The sequence below is a fragment of the Aphelocoma coerulescens genome, chromosome 7 (genome assembly GCF_041296385.1).
Source record: "Aphelocoma coerulescens isolate FSJ_1873_10779 chromosome 7, UR_Acoe_1.0, whole genome shotgun sequence".
Taxonomy (NCBI): Eukaryota; Metazoa; Chordata; class Aves; order Passeriformes; family Corvidae; genus Aphelocoma; species Aphelocoma coerulescens.
The window spans coordinates 31,238,881-31,256,877 of NC_091021.1; the positions used below are offsets into that span (position 1 = coordinate 31,238,881).

The following is a 17,997-nucleotide window of genomic DNA, read 5'->3' on the forward strand; positions in this document are numbered from 1 at the left end:
TGTTTGCTCCTGTATCCCTGTTGCTTTGGCCCCTGTTATTCCCTACAGTGCATTCTGCCCTTTGGTTTATGCCTCTGCCCCACCCCAGGCTGGTGTCTCTGCCCTGCTCGTGATCCAAGCTGATGAACTGTGATTCTGAGCAATAGCCAGGCAAGATAGGTATCCCCTCAGTTACAGGCATATATTACACAGAGGGCAGGCACAGATCACCTTTTCTCTTCTCAGGGTTTCATGGGGGAACAGGAGCAATGATTACGATCTTTTAATTAACACTGCATTTAACATAGCATGAAACAAAGGTGTTTGTTCTGGGGTTGACAAAACAGACTCAGAGTCAGACCTGAGTTAATAGAATTTTAGACTTGGAGATTGAGAGGAAGGCACATCCAGTGGGGTCATATTATCCAAAGTCCCTCCACAGGGGATTGCAACACAAAGAAAAGGGTTTAGACACCAGTGACAAATGCTACTGAGTTTCACTGCTCGTCTGGCAGCTCAGGAACTAGACCCTCCTTTGCCACTTGCAATTTCACAGAAAGTCTTTGCCAAATGAATCATCTTCAAAAAAATGACGACCCACAACCCCTTGCATCTTTTCAATATCTTCTCATGCTGCTCATACTTTCATTAATGTTCAAATTTTCAACAAATTATGGAATAGATATGAATCCTGAGGTTTCTTATGCTCTTTTTTGAGGTATCCTTAGCGTGAATTGATGAATCTGCTAATGATGGGCCTGGTCCACCCAGGTAATTCAAAGTCATTTCACTTAATTAAAACCTGAAACTGTTACTGTTATATCGAGCAAAATGCAGATTCTGGGGACATTCCTCACACAAATGAGGGTGCTAATTTGTAAAATCTTTGCTTTGGAAATGATACTTTTGCTTCTTTTCCTTTCCATCCTTAACACAGCCCTAATTCCACCAGGACTTCTGCTTGGGCTTCCTATCATGTCAAGTGCTGTTTCCACAGACAGATTTCACAAGTGCAAAAATCAATGCAAGATTTGGGACTTTCATCACTACCTGGGCAAAACAAGTGTCCAGTTAAAAAAAAAAATGGAAGTGCCTTTAATGAGATTAGAAAATAAAAGCTGAAGTTTTCTGCAGTCCCCTGGTTCAGAGCTGTACGTCTTCCCTGCATGCATAGGACCTCACACACCTGTGGGACCACAGAGAAACCTACAACAGCCAAAAGTAATAGCACGAGATTTCAGCATAAACTGCAAAGGTAGGTGTGAGAACAAACCGTAAGGCCTGTGAAGTAACTGAGTGTGTTCCTCCTCTAACTTACAACTGGTGTAAATCAATTTACAATTGATGTAGGACTGATACAGACCTGATGTGGCATAGATTAAACCCTTACTGAAATCAATGGAGTTAGGCAGGTATAAAACTTGAGGCAAAGGAGTGGAGAACTAATCTGATTATCTCAGAGTTATGAAAACATCATTTATTCTCAGAATTGACATACTTTGTGGTTTCTGCTGCTTGACTCTCCAAACATTCCCTTATACTGGAAGCACACTTGAAAACTTTAAAGATTTATTGCACAGCCCTCAGTTTGGGTAGGTAATTAATTGTGATGACTATTTATTTTGGAGCTACTTTTGCATATTTTTGGAGAAAGAAGGAAGTTTGCTGCCAGGCAAGAAGGAATCTTTGTTTTGCTTCTTATAATTTGTGGCTATGTCAGTGGCTGATGCATGAAGTTATAGGAATAGCTGCAATTGCTTTTTCTTTGTGAAAATGAACCATTTCTTTGTGAAAACGAGCATTTGCTAGTCCTCATTTTGTTTATTATTTTTTTCATTATTTTTTTCTCCTCCCAAGACTTTGGCATCTGTTGCTGTCAGATAATTTGTGGCACGGCCTACTTGACCCTTGGTTCATAGGTCGTCAGAATCTATATGAAGGGGGTTATTCTCTGCTATTGTTGAGCGAGGGATTTACATCCTAACTTGTATTAATGCTTGTAAATCTCTCATGCATCATTGACAAGAGGAGGCCTAAATTACAATCATATTTGCTTATGAATACTACCAGAGCACTGACACAATCCAAACAGGCATGGAAATGGAATATTTGAGGAAGATGAAGTTGCATGTGAAGTCTAACAGGAATCTGAACCTGTAAACCTTGCAGAAGTGCAACTTAGTGAGATACTTAGAAATACATTATTAATTGTTTTAAAAGAAGCAAGATGGTTAGGAGAGGTAGTGCAGCCTTGTGGCAACCAAGTCACACACTGGAGAAACAGCTGCCTGAGCAGTGTGGGTGAGCAGAGGCCACTGCACCAAGTACTGGACTTGCTGGAATCCAGCAGAGAGCTCTGAGAGGAACTCATCATTGCAGGCAGTTAAGCTGTTCATGATATAGCTTAAGGAAAAGAGCAGTGTGAAATCAAATACGCTTATAAACACTACAAACAGGCATCTTGCAGTCCACTCTCTAAGATCTATTTTTTATTATAACCATCTCCATCTTGGTGTCAGGCATTTGAAGTAAACCAGATATTTATTTAGAAAATCATAGCAAAAACTCCTCTCTTTCTGACTAACGCTTTTAAGAATGTCACTGGCAATCGATATTCCTTTGAGGAGAAATCCTTGAGTAAGATGTGCATTTCCTCAAACAAGAACAAATCCTATGATGAATTTTGTGTGCCCTGCCTTTATTCAGTTATCATTAAATCCAAACTCATCTTGACTCCTTAGAGTCTGTATTGAGGAAGGAGTTCAAAATTTGGATAACAAATTGATTGTGAGTGATTTAATCACTTTAAATGCAGAAGAGTTGTTGGTAACCACAGAAAAAAATTATCTCTACACATAACAATCCAGAATTCAACCTAAAGTCTAAATATTTTTGCTGATTCTGTGGATAATAGCATATACTTTTCTTCCAGTTTTTAAAAGTCAAAATCAAAGACAGGGCAGTCAGTTAATCTGCAATTAAAAACAGTGTATGCTTGCATATTCCATGATAAAATTAAGATATCTAATGACTGCACAAATCAGAAGAGAACTCCCAATTTTATCTCTGATTTTACCTTGTCAGGACTTTTCCTGCTTTTTTCACCTTGTAGGAGCACACCTGCACATACTCTACACTTCCCTGGATACAATATAAAGGACTCAGGTTACTAAACTGTGCCACTGAGGGCCTGAAGGAGCAGTCCTCACTCATGCAAGGGGTCCCTTTGGCTCACAGGAGCTGGGGTTGCTGCATCACTCCATTCTGTATCACTGCATTCACTGACACAAAGGTTACATGTTCAAAAATTGAACACATTTGAATACGTGCTTCTTCCTAGAAGTAGTAGTTATTTAAAAAAAATCTTTCACAACAGTTTTCTAACGTGCCTAAAAATATTTTTTCATTATTATTGAAGCTGAAATAGCATATGAAAAGAATTATTTACAATTATCAGTTATTTATGAACAATTTTTATTCCTTACTTAGACACTCACAAATCATTGCTGAGAAATTTTTTGACAGCTTGGTGTCCCTTAACTTGGGGCCTATTTGTTTCAGTTCAGATGTTGATTATCAGGATTTTCAAAGAATAAAACAGATGCATCTTTCTATGTGAGGAGCAAAGACTGTTCCCACACTGGTTATCTGGTCTAATTCTTAATGAATGATGAACATATGATGAATTTGATGTTATGTAGGGATGTATGTGCATATACATAATATATCCTATATCATGGATGCATTATTAAGCCAGTACAATCACAAGGAACAAAAAAGGGACATCAAAGAAACACTATAATTAAGTGCTGTCAAAGATGTGTATGTGGGCTTAAGGCTGTCCATTTTACAGATACTATGTCCCATCATTTAAACTCCAGGTTAAATATCAGAACAAATCACTCTTTTGCAGGAAATAATAGAAAAACAAAGAAATGTAACTTAAGCACAATTCAATTAGATGCAAGGGAATTGAGCACCTCAATTCTTAATGAAATTAATGATCTTTTATAATCACAAATGGCCAGACCTTAATTTTACTTGCTATTTAAAAGATGACACCTAGAGTAAAGTCATGTCCCATAAACCATTAAGTGTCTCTGGGATTCAGGAAAGACTGTCCCTTCCTGGATTAGTAAGAGAGTGTCTTGACACACCTTTAATACTTCCAATACCAAGACAGCTCAATTATGACTGCAAGATTTTGATTAAAAGGTAAGTGGAGCATCCCAAAGCCAAATGAGATCAAGCAAAGGGCGCTCATTAGCTTCAGTGGAATATGGCATCTGCCTAAAAGCCTCATCAACAGCCATTGTCATATGCAGTTACTTTGAATTTTTACACACTTGGTTATAGATAAGTCCAAAATAACAGAGGAGTGATTTTTAAATTATTTTAATCTTAGTTAAAAATTAAAAAAATTTTTCGTAATGTCTAAGCAAAACCTACACCTCCCTACTATCCCTTTGCCTTCTGTTAGCCATCTGCAGAATATCTTATTTCACTCCTTTTCCCAGATATCTTTTATCAATTTTATGCCTATTATCTTGCTCATTTAAGGGTTTATCAGAAAGAATTTGAAATAATATATTTTAATAATCTGTTCAAATGGTCTTCGAAACAGAAATCTTTCCACCAACAGCTGAGTTAGGATTGACTTCCAAAAAAATTACTCTCACAATAAAGAAAGATAATCTTCCACTATCTGAGATATATCTCAGAAATAATAGTCTGAGAAAGCTATTGGGAAAGTCACCCCAAATTTTAGATACTGAAGTTGGGAGGACAGGGATTCTTGTGCAATATAGGATTACACAAAAGGAAGAGGTCAAGTATCCTGGGATTTTGGTTGCACCCAAATAAGTACAGACTGACTTGTGGCATTGACTTCCAAGCTTGTACAAATAGATGTAAAATGAAAAAGTGAATGGAGCAATATTAGAAATGTCAGTGTATCAGAGCCTGAACAATAGCAATATTTCGGCAAAACTTCTATCCTATTTTGCAAACCCTGTAAGCTTTCTGAGCTGAGGAATAATGACTATTTCTTCATATCCCCTGATTATAACTTTCCTACAAATAGTTCTTGACAGTTGAGTCATTATTCCAAACTTCTAGATTACAAAATTTGTATATATTGAGAGACTTTTGTTCTTTCTGTGTGACCCTCACCTTGTAACCAGGTGGTAAATTAATGCCTTTTTCCTCCTAAAGGGCTGGGAAGATATAGCCCATACTGACTTAATCTGAGCTTTTGTGGTTTGTATTTGAGCTAACAAGATTAGATTATCACAGTTTATTAGTTTAAAGTCTTCCTGACAGAGCCTTGTGTTACCTGGTATTAAACCATGAATCATCTCTGTGTGCATTCCACAGGCCAGGTTCTCCCATGGCATAAAATGATACAACTCCACTGATGTCTTCAGCGCTGCCCTTGCCAACATCAGCTGAGGATCTGGCCCTTATCACACAATATGTTATTGAAACATCAGTCTTTAGAGAGTTCACCAGCTTGATCTACCTCACCAGTCCTGGTTAGTCATGCCCTGGGGGTAGCCGTGATAATCTCCATTCAATCTGTACTTCTGGAATGGAATTGTTTGGAAATAATCCTTTCAGCTGCACACCTTGCTTTTGGGAAGTATGCCAAGAGGCTTCTTGCTCTGTTTTGAAATAAAGACTCACATCTCTACTGAGATTTTGGCTCTATTCCCTGTTGCAGAATTTTCAGTAAGTTATTAGGTGCATCATTACCCCATTTCATTTCCTGGCTGTTCTGACTACCACCCTCATACTTTTACACTGAAACCACCAAGATTTTCTCCTCAGTCCTCTCCCTGAGTGCCTGATCCAAATCCCACAGAACTCTGCTCAGAATTTCCCAGAAAACTTTCTCAGACTCCTAGGAAAAAATAAAAAAAAGATAGCTAAAGGTTTTGATAATGAAATCTTTTATGCCACAGGTTGAGATGCTGGAGTGGAGCACAGAGGAGCAACAGGGACATGAGATTTTCATTACTGCAATGCCTTCTACAGGCTTTTCCTCTGCCTCTGTACTTGCAGGAAGAAAATCTCTTGGGGACAACTTAGTTACAGACTTTTTTGTTTCCATTTGGACCATCCTGCTTCCTGCTGAAAATGAGCAACGGACTTCACTGGACCCTTTCTACAGATTGCTCAGGTTCATGATTTTCAAGAAGAGAGAAGATTTACATATGTGAAAAAACTATTTGTGGGTCTGTAAGTTTGCTGTGAGTCTCTGCAGTTCTTCTATAATATACCAGAGTGGGGTATCATGCTGATTCATAATTCTGCACCCTCTGTGTTCAGTCTCATAGGATGCCTTGTTAGATCAAGAGCATGGAAAAGATGAGCACGCAGACAGTTTTCTCGGAATAATGCACATGGTTCCTCCTTTGGATTCAAGCAGCTGGGTAAAACAAAAAAAAAGAGATTTTTCTAGAGAGAAGGAAAAACTGAATGCAGGGGGAGCATCTTCCATCCAAATTTGCATACTTTTGAAGGCTGATAAAGTTTAATATTCCTGAACACCCAAAAAATCAAATAGTAGGAGATCTCTCCTTCGCCCATGCCTCCAGCCCACATCACCATCACAACTCTGGTGAGTAATCTCACTCTTTCTGGACTTCTGCCCCATGTCTGTATGTCCTCTGCTTCCCTCTCCTCACTCTACCAAATATTCCTCAATGGCCAGGCACTTGCCTGTGCTTTTTGGGTGATGACATGTTTCTTGGCTTTGATTTGGAGACTGCTATAGTTTCATAAGTGACTGGAAGTGCTTCTTTACAGCTCTCTGGAATGAAGGGCAGCTGTTACACCTCGGGCCTCAATAACATTTTGTCCAGCCAACACCAACTTCTTCATCACCTCATTGATCCAGCACTGGTCCTGAACACTCATGCTGTTGGCTTGCCCTCTGGACTCTAACATCCTTCTGAGTCTGCTGTTTTCCTCTTCTCCCATTGCTCTGTTATTTCCTTCATCTCAAACAGACACAAAAATACCCATGAACAATGTCAGTGAAATCCCCTTCAATGCTTGCTTTTCCTTCAAATCATAAAACCTGAGTGTGTTTGGGATGAAGCTTGCTGTTGTTTCAGCTGTTTGTTTCTATACTACTACTTGTATTAATCATTTGAAGTAATGGACAACGATAACTTCCAGAAACCTACCTGATTTTTTTCAGTTTCTTTGCTCATACAGACTGACAGCTTGGATGCCTGCTGAGTTCTGAGCAACAGAACCTGCCACCTGTGACACCCAGTGAATTCTCTGAAGATATTCTCCTCACTGTTAATGGGCTTCAATAGAGAACCTCTCAAAACAAAAGCAGGCAAAACAGCACCCATCAGAAATCGTGTATGTTTGGTTCGAAAGCAGAAGCTTGGGAACAGAGGTTGGTGGAACATTTTGTCTCTGACTTGACAGGGATCAGTTGGAGGGCATATCAGAGAAGGCAGAGATGAATGAGAGAAGGATTTCTAGAACAGCACAAGAATTCCTACTATACAAACTCTGTTTAGGGGAACAGCACTAGTTCTTCAAAGACATGAATGGCTCTGCTGCCAAGGGTTTCAGAATATTAATTAGCCAGTCTTTGCCAAGTGTTTGAAAACAGAACCATGGAATAATTTGGGCTGGAAGAGACCTTTAAAGGTCATCTAGTCCAAGCCCCCTGCTATGAGCAGAGACATCTGTAATTCCAACAGGTTGTTCAGAGCCCTGTCCAACCTAGCCTTTAATGTTTGCAGGGATGAGGCTTCTGCCACTACCAACTCAGCTCTGGTAAGTCACTTGGGAATGTTCTCACTGACCTCAGCTGCCAGACCAGATCTCAAGAGAGATTTTAAAATATTTCTTCAGAAAAGTATCAGAAACAGTTTCAGATCAGTGCTGGGAAATGGGACACTTGGCACTAGCAGATTTAATATTCATCTTGTCACATACTAGGTTGCCCTACTGATCTTTGAGCTGCTCACACAAAAAGCATCCTATCGAGTTTCTGCTAAAATCTCTTGAATGCTCAGCAGCACGACCATCAGAGGAATATATAGAGAACAGGAAATTATTTTTTCCCCAAAATTTTGATGCACTGTTTACAGATAAAATGACAAAATGCAGTAAATATATGCTTATGAGCACATTCGATTGGATGGTCATAAAAATATTAATCTTAGAAACTTTTTATTTGAAATTTCTGAATATTAAAACATAAATGAAATTTTATTATCTGTGTGTACTCAACTTTGCTTGAAATGCTGTTAAAGCTTCAGACTATTTAAACAATAATACTTTGGATGTCTAGAAAGCCTTCCAGGCTTCATGAGGTCTTTTTTCAGGCTCTTCATAGACATTAATTAAAGCTGTGAGAAACTCTGTGTTCTTGGTACTACTAACACCTATTTAATACTCCCTCACGTGCTACTTCTAAGGTTAAACAGCAAATCAGTAACAAAACCAATGTCAGACTTGGGATATCAGTACTCCTGAGCCCTGTCTGAGCTATTGGACATTGTCTTGCACCAGACCATACTCTCAGTTATAGAAAATAACTGTTGATTGCTCAGAGAACCATCCAAGTACAGTAGCATCTAACACTTATGAAAAAAAGGCTGTGTGAACATCACCCAGAATGAAGGAAAAAACTCCAAACTATGCTATTGACAGGAAATGTCATTAAATCTGATTTCACTTTATTTGGGTTACATATTCCATTTCATAAAAACCTTATCGTAAAGATCTAAATCTGTGAAGAAAGACATTAAGCAATTCTTTATTATCTCTGCTGGTCCATTAAAATAAATCACATCCATCCCTTCCCCTATTATTTCAGGGAGTGCAAGGGCTGATATATTTTGGCATAATTGCTTTGGCATCCCAGGTTTATTCTGTCACTGCTGTTGTGCAAGTGCAACATTAATGGAGTAATCATCTTTTTTCTGTACGGCCCATGACCACGGTATATTAGCAATATACAGCCTGCAGATTTTGTAATATATAAACTTTTCAACAATTTTATTGGCAATTTTTTTGATAAAGACAGATGTCAGACTGCACCCAGTTTACTCATACACTGTAAGGTGTTCTCTGGCTTCCTAATTTATTAACAATGGTAATTTGTTACACTGACAACTTAGAAAAACAGATTACTTAGAAGTTATGATGGGGTAATTCTGCTTCTTGGAGCCTCTGTAATGAATCACCATTTTCCCTCCCTCCCTTGACCTAATTTCAAAATCATATACCTGTGTAAAATATTGTGATGAGAATTGTGTCTAATTATCTTCTAAATTTTTCTTTTAATTGCTAGAAGGATGCCCATTCTTGAATAAGGGAGGTATTCATGATGTAATAGTGTTAGAGAGTCCTTGAAATCTAGATTAATTATTAGTTGTGTGGACTTCTGAGAGTTTTTGATGTATTCATTTGCATTCACAAAGATGGCTTTTTAATTAAAGAGAGTTTTTGAACTTATACAAATGAGCCTTTTGCAAATGTCCCTAGAAACGTGAAAAGTGTTAAAAGTGAGAAGAATCAAAGTTTTCCTGAAACATTACCTCCTGCTGCAAACACTGAATGACCAAAAGCATTTGAAACTCCAGATCTCATGTCAGCAGCTTTAGCTGATCTCCAAGACCAAGTAGAATTATAAAAACCTGTGCTTGTTCAAATACCACAGAAATGGTTCTGTACAAAAGAGCAGTGTAAGAATATCTGATTTCCCTTTCAGCTTCCACCACAGCATATGTTTCTACCTTTACCTGCATGCTTATTTTTTCCTCTTTAGAAATTAGATCCTCTTTCCTAAGGACTTCGATGTTAAATGTTTCCTCATTGTAACTCTTATGACCCCTTGTTGCCACCTCAGATTTCTGGTTTTTCTTTCTTTCTTTTCTTTGTTTGAGATCAAGAGAACAAACCGAAAGCTCTGAGTCTCCAGGTCTGTTTCACAGATTTATAAATGGTACCATATTTCCTGTATTGCAGCCATTCAGTTCTTAATGCAGCCTAACATCTAATTTACAATTTTGACTGCTGCTACATGTTGAATTTGAGCAGATGTCTTTACTGAGCTGTCCATAGTTATGCCGAAATAATTTTCCTCAGAAATTTACAGCAAATTCGGATCCCAGAGGAGTGAATACACACTTTAATTTGTACCTTCTAAAGTAAATTATTTTGTAAAGAAGTGGAATCTCAGCTGGCAGAATACTGTCTGATTTCCTCATTTTTGTGAGATCTACCCAGAGCCTGTCATACACCTCTGCCAGGCCTTGGCTGCCTAATTTCAGTTTTCAGCATGAACATAACACCAGCCCCTTACCACAACTGTGGTTCTGTTGCAGAACTGTGCCATGGTGAGACTGGGACCTTTAAACCTCTTCCATGCTTCTGTCTCCTCCACAGGTCCCATTCACACACAAAAATGCAACCCAGACTTACAGGTGTCTTTAATTGGGTCCTGTGATGACTTTTTAAAGTCGGTATCACAGATATCCATTGATCTTCCCATGTCTCCTCTTGTATAAGTTTTTGTAAGGGGGAATAAAACACACACTTATTTGCATTTATTTCCTCCTCTGCTTTTCTTGAAGATAAAGTAGTTCAGGGTGTACACCATTATCTTCAGAGCTTTTTTTGTATGTTTAAACTGGCCATTATTACTAGCTACCTGGCCAAATACTAAATCCACCTAGAGCACATCTATTTCACGTTTCATTTCCAGAAGAATTAATGTTTGGTCTAAATTTCCCTAAAATTAGTTAAATATTTGACTGGGTTATGGCTATTTTTTATTTTTACTGTTCATGCTCCCTGTTTTCAGGTCTTTTGTCTCTGATGCTGCCTAAACCTGATGACATGTGCAAGGTACAGGCTAATGTAGGTATTAATCTTTCAATTTGTTGGTAAATAACATTAAATGCTATTCTGGTTCCCATTCCCCTTCTATGCTTATTCATGTTTTCATTTTTGAAAGTGCTCTTTTTCTGTTCTGAAGCACTCAAATAATTAATTTCAGCCTCTAGGTCCTTTTTTTTCTAATTTCTTGTGGTTCTCAGACATGGAGCCATATATTCTCACCTTCCAGAAACTTTTCCTTCTTTGCTTCAACTGGCAAAAAAGTTTAATTTTCAAATTATAATTTTTGTTGCTTGAATACATGTTTGAAACTTGGATTTTGACTGTTTCTTCCCTGGTAGCTTTCCTGCTCTGTAATTGTATTTGGCAGGGAAATGTGTACACTATCCTTGGTTCTGTCAGTATTTCTTTAAACACATTCCATGTTGATTTCCTTTCCTAAATTTTCCCTTTAGTATATTTCTGTGGAAATAACGTATTTTTTTCTTCCTTTTCACATGCATACATATCTAGGTGTAAGCTGCATAAAAGCACAATCATGCTCATTCACCACAGTGCTAATTAAGGTCTCATTTTATGTACTGGCTCATGTCCCACAGCAGAGGGGTTATTCTGAGCAGCAGCACCTCATGTCACTTTTCCCTGACCATCTTCTAAGGCAATGCTCAACTAACTAAGCCAGGACATCCAAAGGCATTTGTTGTTCACCAAATTTTGTGTTCTCCTTCCAGTGACTTCCAGTCACCTGCAGCGTTGGAATTGTTCCTATTGCAGCTTCTGCTGCTGCTCTCAGCCTTGCAGTGAATTTGGAATTTTACCTGTGAGGTTTCTACATCAATGTCTGCATGAAGACCTTGAGACCCCCCTGAAGCTCTCTTTGAAAAACAAGAAGAAGAAGAAGAAAAACATACACCTGAATGAATATTTAATAGCTGGGTAGACAGGGCCCAGGAGATAAGACCTGGAGGTTCAAGTTGCAATTGTGTCTGCTTTGGAGGAGCGCCTTGAACCCAAACTTCTGACAGCTGGGTGAAAGATGCAGTCAACAGACTTGTGCAGTCTGTCTTGAAGCTGCTTCTCTTTTTTTTTTTGGAATAAAAATAAAGGTTATTATTACAAAATATGAGTGAGTTAATGGCCACCGGTGCCATCACTAATTTATCCATCTCACTTTCTTTGAAAGCTTTATTCAAATTAATATTTTACTGTGAAAGATTTTGCTTTCTCCAAGACAGATTAAACTGGGAATACTGGAGAGTCTAAAAATTCCCCAACCCATGCAATTCCATTGAGCCATCTTCTTTTAACCTTCTTAGGTGAACATCTGCACTTAGCATCAGAAAACATTTTGCTTTCCTGTTGGGTTGCAGACATTTACCCATCCCTGACTTGAAATATAGATTTTACTCATATATTCAGACACACAGTTGATGTTGAACTAAATTCCTTGATCTAGCACTTTTATTGTATATAGAATTCATCTGGTTTTAACATTTCCTCAAACCTTTGGTTTAAATAAATCTTCCCAAAATATTCATGGTCTTCCTTGAAGGCAGTCTGTTTTCATGTTGCTTAAAATGTAAACCATCCGTGCAATGTAAATGCAAACCTCCAGGCAATTCATTTTCTAATTTGTTTTCTCTCACATTGGAAACACAAGAACATGTACTTCATTTACATCTATTATTACTATATTATAGATATTGTTATTATTATTATTAACATTATTATTATTATTTACTCTGGGGGTGCTATGTACCCTCAGGCAGATGCATTGTAAATTGAAACCAGATGTCCAATGAGTTGATGGCACAGAGATTTCCAGGCAGGACTGAAATCTTTTCCTAAAATTCACAATGCTGCAGACAAACTAACATGAGTCTGTGTGACAAACGGGGAACAGATCATGGCAAGCCTGAAATAATGTCACATATCACCTTGTGTTTACACAAAACTCCCACTTTTCACAGCTTTAAGTCTGCTCTTCAAACACAAAGTGAAGAAATAACAAAACAATTAGGGAAAGTAAGAGGCTACAGTAAGATTAGAAAATAGGGAAGGTACATTCGGAAGCCATTAACAACCCAATGCTACTAACTAAAGCTAGCTTTGAGATAGTCCCTCCTGGGAGGATACTTCAAAGATCCTCAAATAAAAAAGGCAATTTATTGGCTAAGTGATCTTCTTAGAGGCCCCAAATTTCCTACCCAGCCCATTTGTTTTTCATTCCTCTTAAATTTTAAAGTCACCTTTGCAATTGCTCAAGATCTTTAAGGAATTTTTTTTAGAAATTACACTAATTGGCCTATTTTTACTCCCCTCTCTTTGCCCTTAAAGACTACGAAGCTTGGTGCCTAAAAATAAGTCGGAGTGAGCTGAAGTCTGTGCTCTCCAGATGGTTATCAGCAAGAGAGTTCCCTTTCCACCCCGTGCTTTGCGCGTGTTACCTGCGCGCTCCTGCACCGGCAAGTTTAACCATTGCAGCAGAGTTGAGAGCAGCAACACCAGAATGTAGGGCAGCAACCCACCCCTGCTGCGGCTATTTCCTACCTACCAGGGCTGGGTTCTCCCTTCAGCCCCCGCCACTTCCACAATCGCAAATGTTGCAGCGGATTGAGGAAGAACGGAACCAATCCTCCTGCAAAGCTCTCATTGTGAGCCGGGGACTAATGGCAGCATTTAACACCTGAAAACTGGCATTGTTTTTTATTTCCATTAGGAACAAAGTCACTAAAAGTACAGAATCTGGAGAGACAGAGCTATAACAATGAAGAGACGTGCAATCCCAACAAGCTATTCTCACGTGCCTCTCCAAATGATATTTTAATTTTCTGCAGCACTCTCAAAAATATTGTGACCAGTACTTTGCCATGGAAGGGATGTAGCAAATTATATCACGTAAAGGCAAGGGACTGTCCCCACGCCCCCGTGCTTGGACATGCAGAGATACCCAAAGCAGCCAGTGTGCTGGGTTAGCTTGCAGTGATTCCCTGCAGCACTCTGTCCCCCTGCAAGAGTCACAGCCTGTGTTGATGGGGCTGTGTTGATTTTCTGCCTTCCTTTCCTGGCCTTGCACATGTAGGAGAAAAAAAAGAACAATCTCCAAGACCTCCAGCTGGCAAGGAGGTGAGAAGCTATACCCAGTAAAAAAATTGTGTGCTTAATATTAAATCTGTGAATCTCACTAAATTTGCATGTGTTAAATGGTGACATTTTTATAGGACCATAGAGCACTCTTAGAAGCTGAAAGCTCTCAGCATAAACACAGACTCCTGTTATTCGTGGGATTCATTTGTCCATATTTTCTTAGAATAGAAAATGCAGAAAAGTGTTAATTGAACTGTTTAAAATTGTTGTTTAACACTACAAGCTGCCAGGACATGCAAACAGGCTAGGCTTGAATCCTGTGCACTGTTCCAGGTTGAAAATATATACAAATATCTGAGAGATGTAAATGTAAATCAGGATATTAGGGCAATATTTTACTTTTGGAATTTTGGGTAGAGGCTGAAGCTGGCAGGGAATAAAGAGTTCACCTCCTGCCTTTCACCTGTATAACACTGTTTTTATTCTCATCAGATCCCTCTTATGAGCAGGGAGGAATGGGTTATTAAAATATCCAACCGGTATTTTCAATAGGTACCTGTCAAAAAAGGGATTTACACATGGTAAGCTAAGACAGTTGTAGAGCTATGGAAGACAGAAGAGGCCACAAAGTGTTGAATCTTTTGGGGATTAAGCCCAATTTACTTCCCAGATATCAAAATATACCTTCTGTCTTTTCTGTTCAATGTCTGTAATCTCTTTTATTTGTACATTCACGAACTGCTGGAGCTCTCTGTCACTGCTGATTCCTGCAACTCGGGGGCCATAGGGTCTGGCACAGCCCCACACAGGTTGGGAATGCCCCAGAACCAGAAAATTCAGTCCCACTCGACATTTTTTAGCCTAAGTTCCACAACCTATCTCCTCTTGCAGGTGACTGAGGAGGAGGGGAACAAATCAGGATCAGAACCAACATGGTGTCTCCTAATACCTGTCTACGAAGGAGAATTTAAATGACATTTCAAATGAAGAAGAAAAAGATCCCTCTTGTCTAGTTTGTGCTGAATACTTTTCCCCATGCCCTTCCTCATGTTTAATTTTTAGTCATTTGCACTCTGATAGAGATCAAAGACTTCTGTCAAAATACTGTTTGCACTGAAGTAGGTATTTTGCAAACATACAGGGAGATATTTTTCTCCCCTGGTGTATCAAAATTTAAAACTAGTCTGAAATGACATGTGAAAGGAATGATTCCTACAGACTTCTGCCTCTTGATTGCTTGCATTTTTAATAGAATTATAGTAAAATAGTCTATTTTCACTTTATGCACCTTATAACCCTTGACTTGCAGAGACATTTAGCAGAAAAAAGCATACACAGGAATGATAATTCATAAACTGTTACAGAAATAGTCAGTGAGCTGGTTCAAAAGATCTGAGCTGATGTTTCATGACAAAGTGCTATTTTCCTGCTAGAAGGCATTTTATGTAAGAGAAACATTCAGTAGACTTTTATAATTTTATCTGAATGACATAAGAAAATAAGTTCAGGATTTTTTAGGAAACCAGGTGAAAACTCCAAACAAATACATTTAAGAAAGAAGGAAACTTAAAGCACTCAGGAGCAGAGTTATTATGCATATCTCTTTATCATTTTATCTGCAGGAAGGGAAGATCACTTGCAGGTTGGCAGCAAGGAATTGTAACCTCAGGAGAAGGAAACCTCTCCTCCCCCAACCAAAGAGAAGTATCATCTGATATATTAGCACTTCAAGTCTTCCTGTTTTCTAAACAAGTTCAGGTGCTTCCTGTTACATTTTTAATAGGGAAAAGATAAATCCAATAGGTAAATTTTAAGACCAAATCAACCATGGCTTTCCAAGCTAAAAGAAGGACATATTTCTGTTAGGACAGCCATTTGTAACACCAAGAAAATATTTTGGAGATGCTGTGTGTCCCTTTACCAAAACCAAACAAGCACATGACCAATGGGATGCTGCTCTTGCTAAAAGGTTTTTCTGTCCAAATTATTTTTCTGTTTGTAGCTAAGGTCACCCTCGAGCCCATTTCCCCTCAGCTTCTGAGAGATGCTGCCTCAAACCTCCACCATTGGAGAGGCCCACGAGTCAGAGCAGGATTCTGTCTTCCCTCTGATGACCCTGAGCTTAACCACTGTTGCATGGACAGCAAGCAGGATGGTCCCACGGCTGCCACCACCAGCAGCTGGCTATTGTCCTGGCACAGCCACGAGCAGCACATGTGCTCCTGGCAGGCAGCACACCGGGAAGCCCCGCATCCCCCAGAAACCATCATACCCTCCACTCCTTGCTGTGGCCATTCCTCCTCAAGAGCTCACAGGTGCCCTTGCAAGCACATTTGCCACTCCAAATCTGTTTTCCCACAGGACATTTTGGTTTATCATAACAACCTGTTAACATTTCCTGGACTGCCACATATTGTCCAGGCTCTTTTATGCAGGCTGCAGAAAAAACCCTCCACCTTTCCATTTCAGGTCCTTTTTCTCTGTCTGCAAAAATTCCCCATGAGAATGTTGCTTTTATTGTTGCTGTATATTTTTATCTTGCCCTTTTATACTCAACAAATTTCTGCCCCCTCCCCATGCCACCTGTTCTCACCTCCGGCCAGCGCTTTCTTTAGTTTTTAATTACCATTTCACTTACCTGTTATGACTCTATGCAGAATCACTGACACTAGAAAACATGCTGTACATTGCTCTCCTGTCATTGAGATGCTGGCTAGACTGGTTGTTGTCTTGGCCGTGGGGACAGGATTCCACTCAGAGACCCTAAGCAATTATCTTTCTTCTTCCCCTTTGAGGTTGGAGCATAGTATTGGTAATTAAATTCATACTTCTGTTTGTTGTGGTTTTTTTCCTATATGTTCCCATTTCCCAGAAACCTTAGGCAAAGGATTTTCTGCCAGGATGAGGAAGAAGGATCTGAGGCTGGTTTGGTTTAACTCTGGAATACAATCTGGATTTAACAGTTACATGGTGAATCGTTACGTATTTTTATTTTTTATTAAAAAATTGCCCTAGATATTTTGCCGAGCAGCTGAGAATTTATTAGGCCATGTCCACAGTTTGCTACATCAGGACCTGCCTGGAATGCATTTTTTTCAGGGTAAGATATTCAAAGGCTAAAAATGAACTCCTGGCTACAATCAGCAAGAAGTGGACAGGGGAAAGGGAAATCCCCTGGGATGGGTCCCCTTGGCTGGAATCACTAGCTGTGTTTTCCAGTCAGCCAGCCAGGCTCTCTTCTCTCTTTTGCATTTCTGGGCTTTGTTTACTGCCACACACTACAGACCCCAAGCAAACAAATCTCTCTCAGTATTTTCAGGTCATTGCCAAGCTCTTGTGCTGTCAGCTGCCAAGCCCTATCTGAGTTCTCTACTGCACAGGCCCTTTTCTCCCTGCCAGACCACTTTCTTCTATACAGTTGTGCCATCTCCCTCCACCACTTCCCAATTTGTTCGTCTTCAAAGCCATTCATTATTTCCCCATTTCATTTCACTGCAGACGTCCCATCCAAGGACCATTGAAATGTTTCCATCAGCTTCAATGGGATTTGAATCAGGACCAGCATCTTTGTCTTTTTCAGGCATCCTCAGCTGCCTCTGGGTCAATATTTCTTCTCTTTTTGCAGGGCTCCTTTTTCCCTCCCCTTTTCATTCAGCAATGGAATATGCTATGGGACCTCCTCTCTCCTGCATGGCCCACACATGCTGGCAAAGATATCTGTGGGCCAGCGAGACAGAGGAGCTGGAAGAAGGTGTAGAAATTGCAGTGCATGAACCTTGGCTGAAGGCAGAACCACCTTTCTAAAGGTTGGATATCTTCAATTTACTTTTAACATGGCTCTCATATTTGGCAATATTTCTTGGGTTTTGCCACAGTTTTGTGTAAATGAAACAATTATCAGCTGCACAGAAGATGCAAGCCAGACAAATGGTGCATGAGGCTGCTGCTGAAGTTTCAGAGGTATGCTATGGAAGAGGACCACCTTGGACAGTGTACACCTTCACTGAAATCAAAAGGACTCTGGAGATTTACAGCAGATAAGTATTTGTC

The 17,997-nt window shown here is 39.4% G+C and overlaps 1 long non-coding RNA gene across 2 annotated transcripts; it reads left to right on the top strand.

Moving 5' to 3' along the window:
- The first annotated feature begins 947 nt into the window (after positions 1-947).
- Positions 948-11,985, top strand: LOC138113178 (uncharacterized). 2 transcript variants are annotated; one of them, XR_011152031.1, is made up of 6 exons: positions 948-1,234; positions 5,943-6,219; positions 6,310-6,601; positions 7,204-7,396; positions 10,826-10,881; positions 11,592-11,985. It is a non-coding gene; the product is annotated as an uncharacterized lncRNA (long non-coding RNA). The 2 variants fall into 2 exon arrangements; XR_011152032.1 differs by having other exon boundaries at positions 6,043-6,219.
- Positions 11,986-17,997: the final 6,012 nt, after the last annotated feature.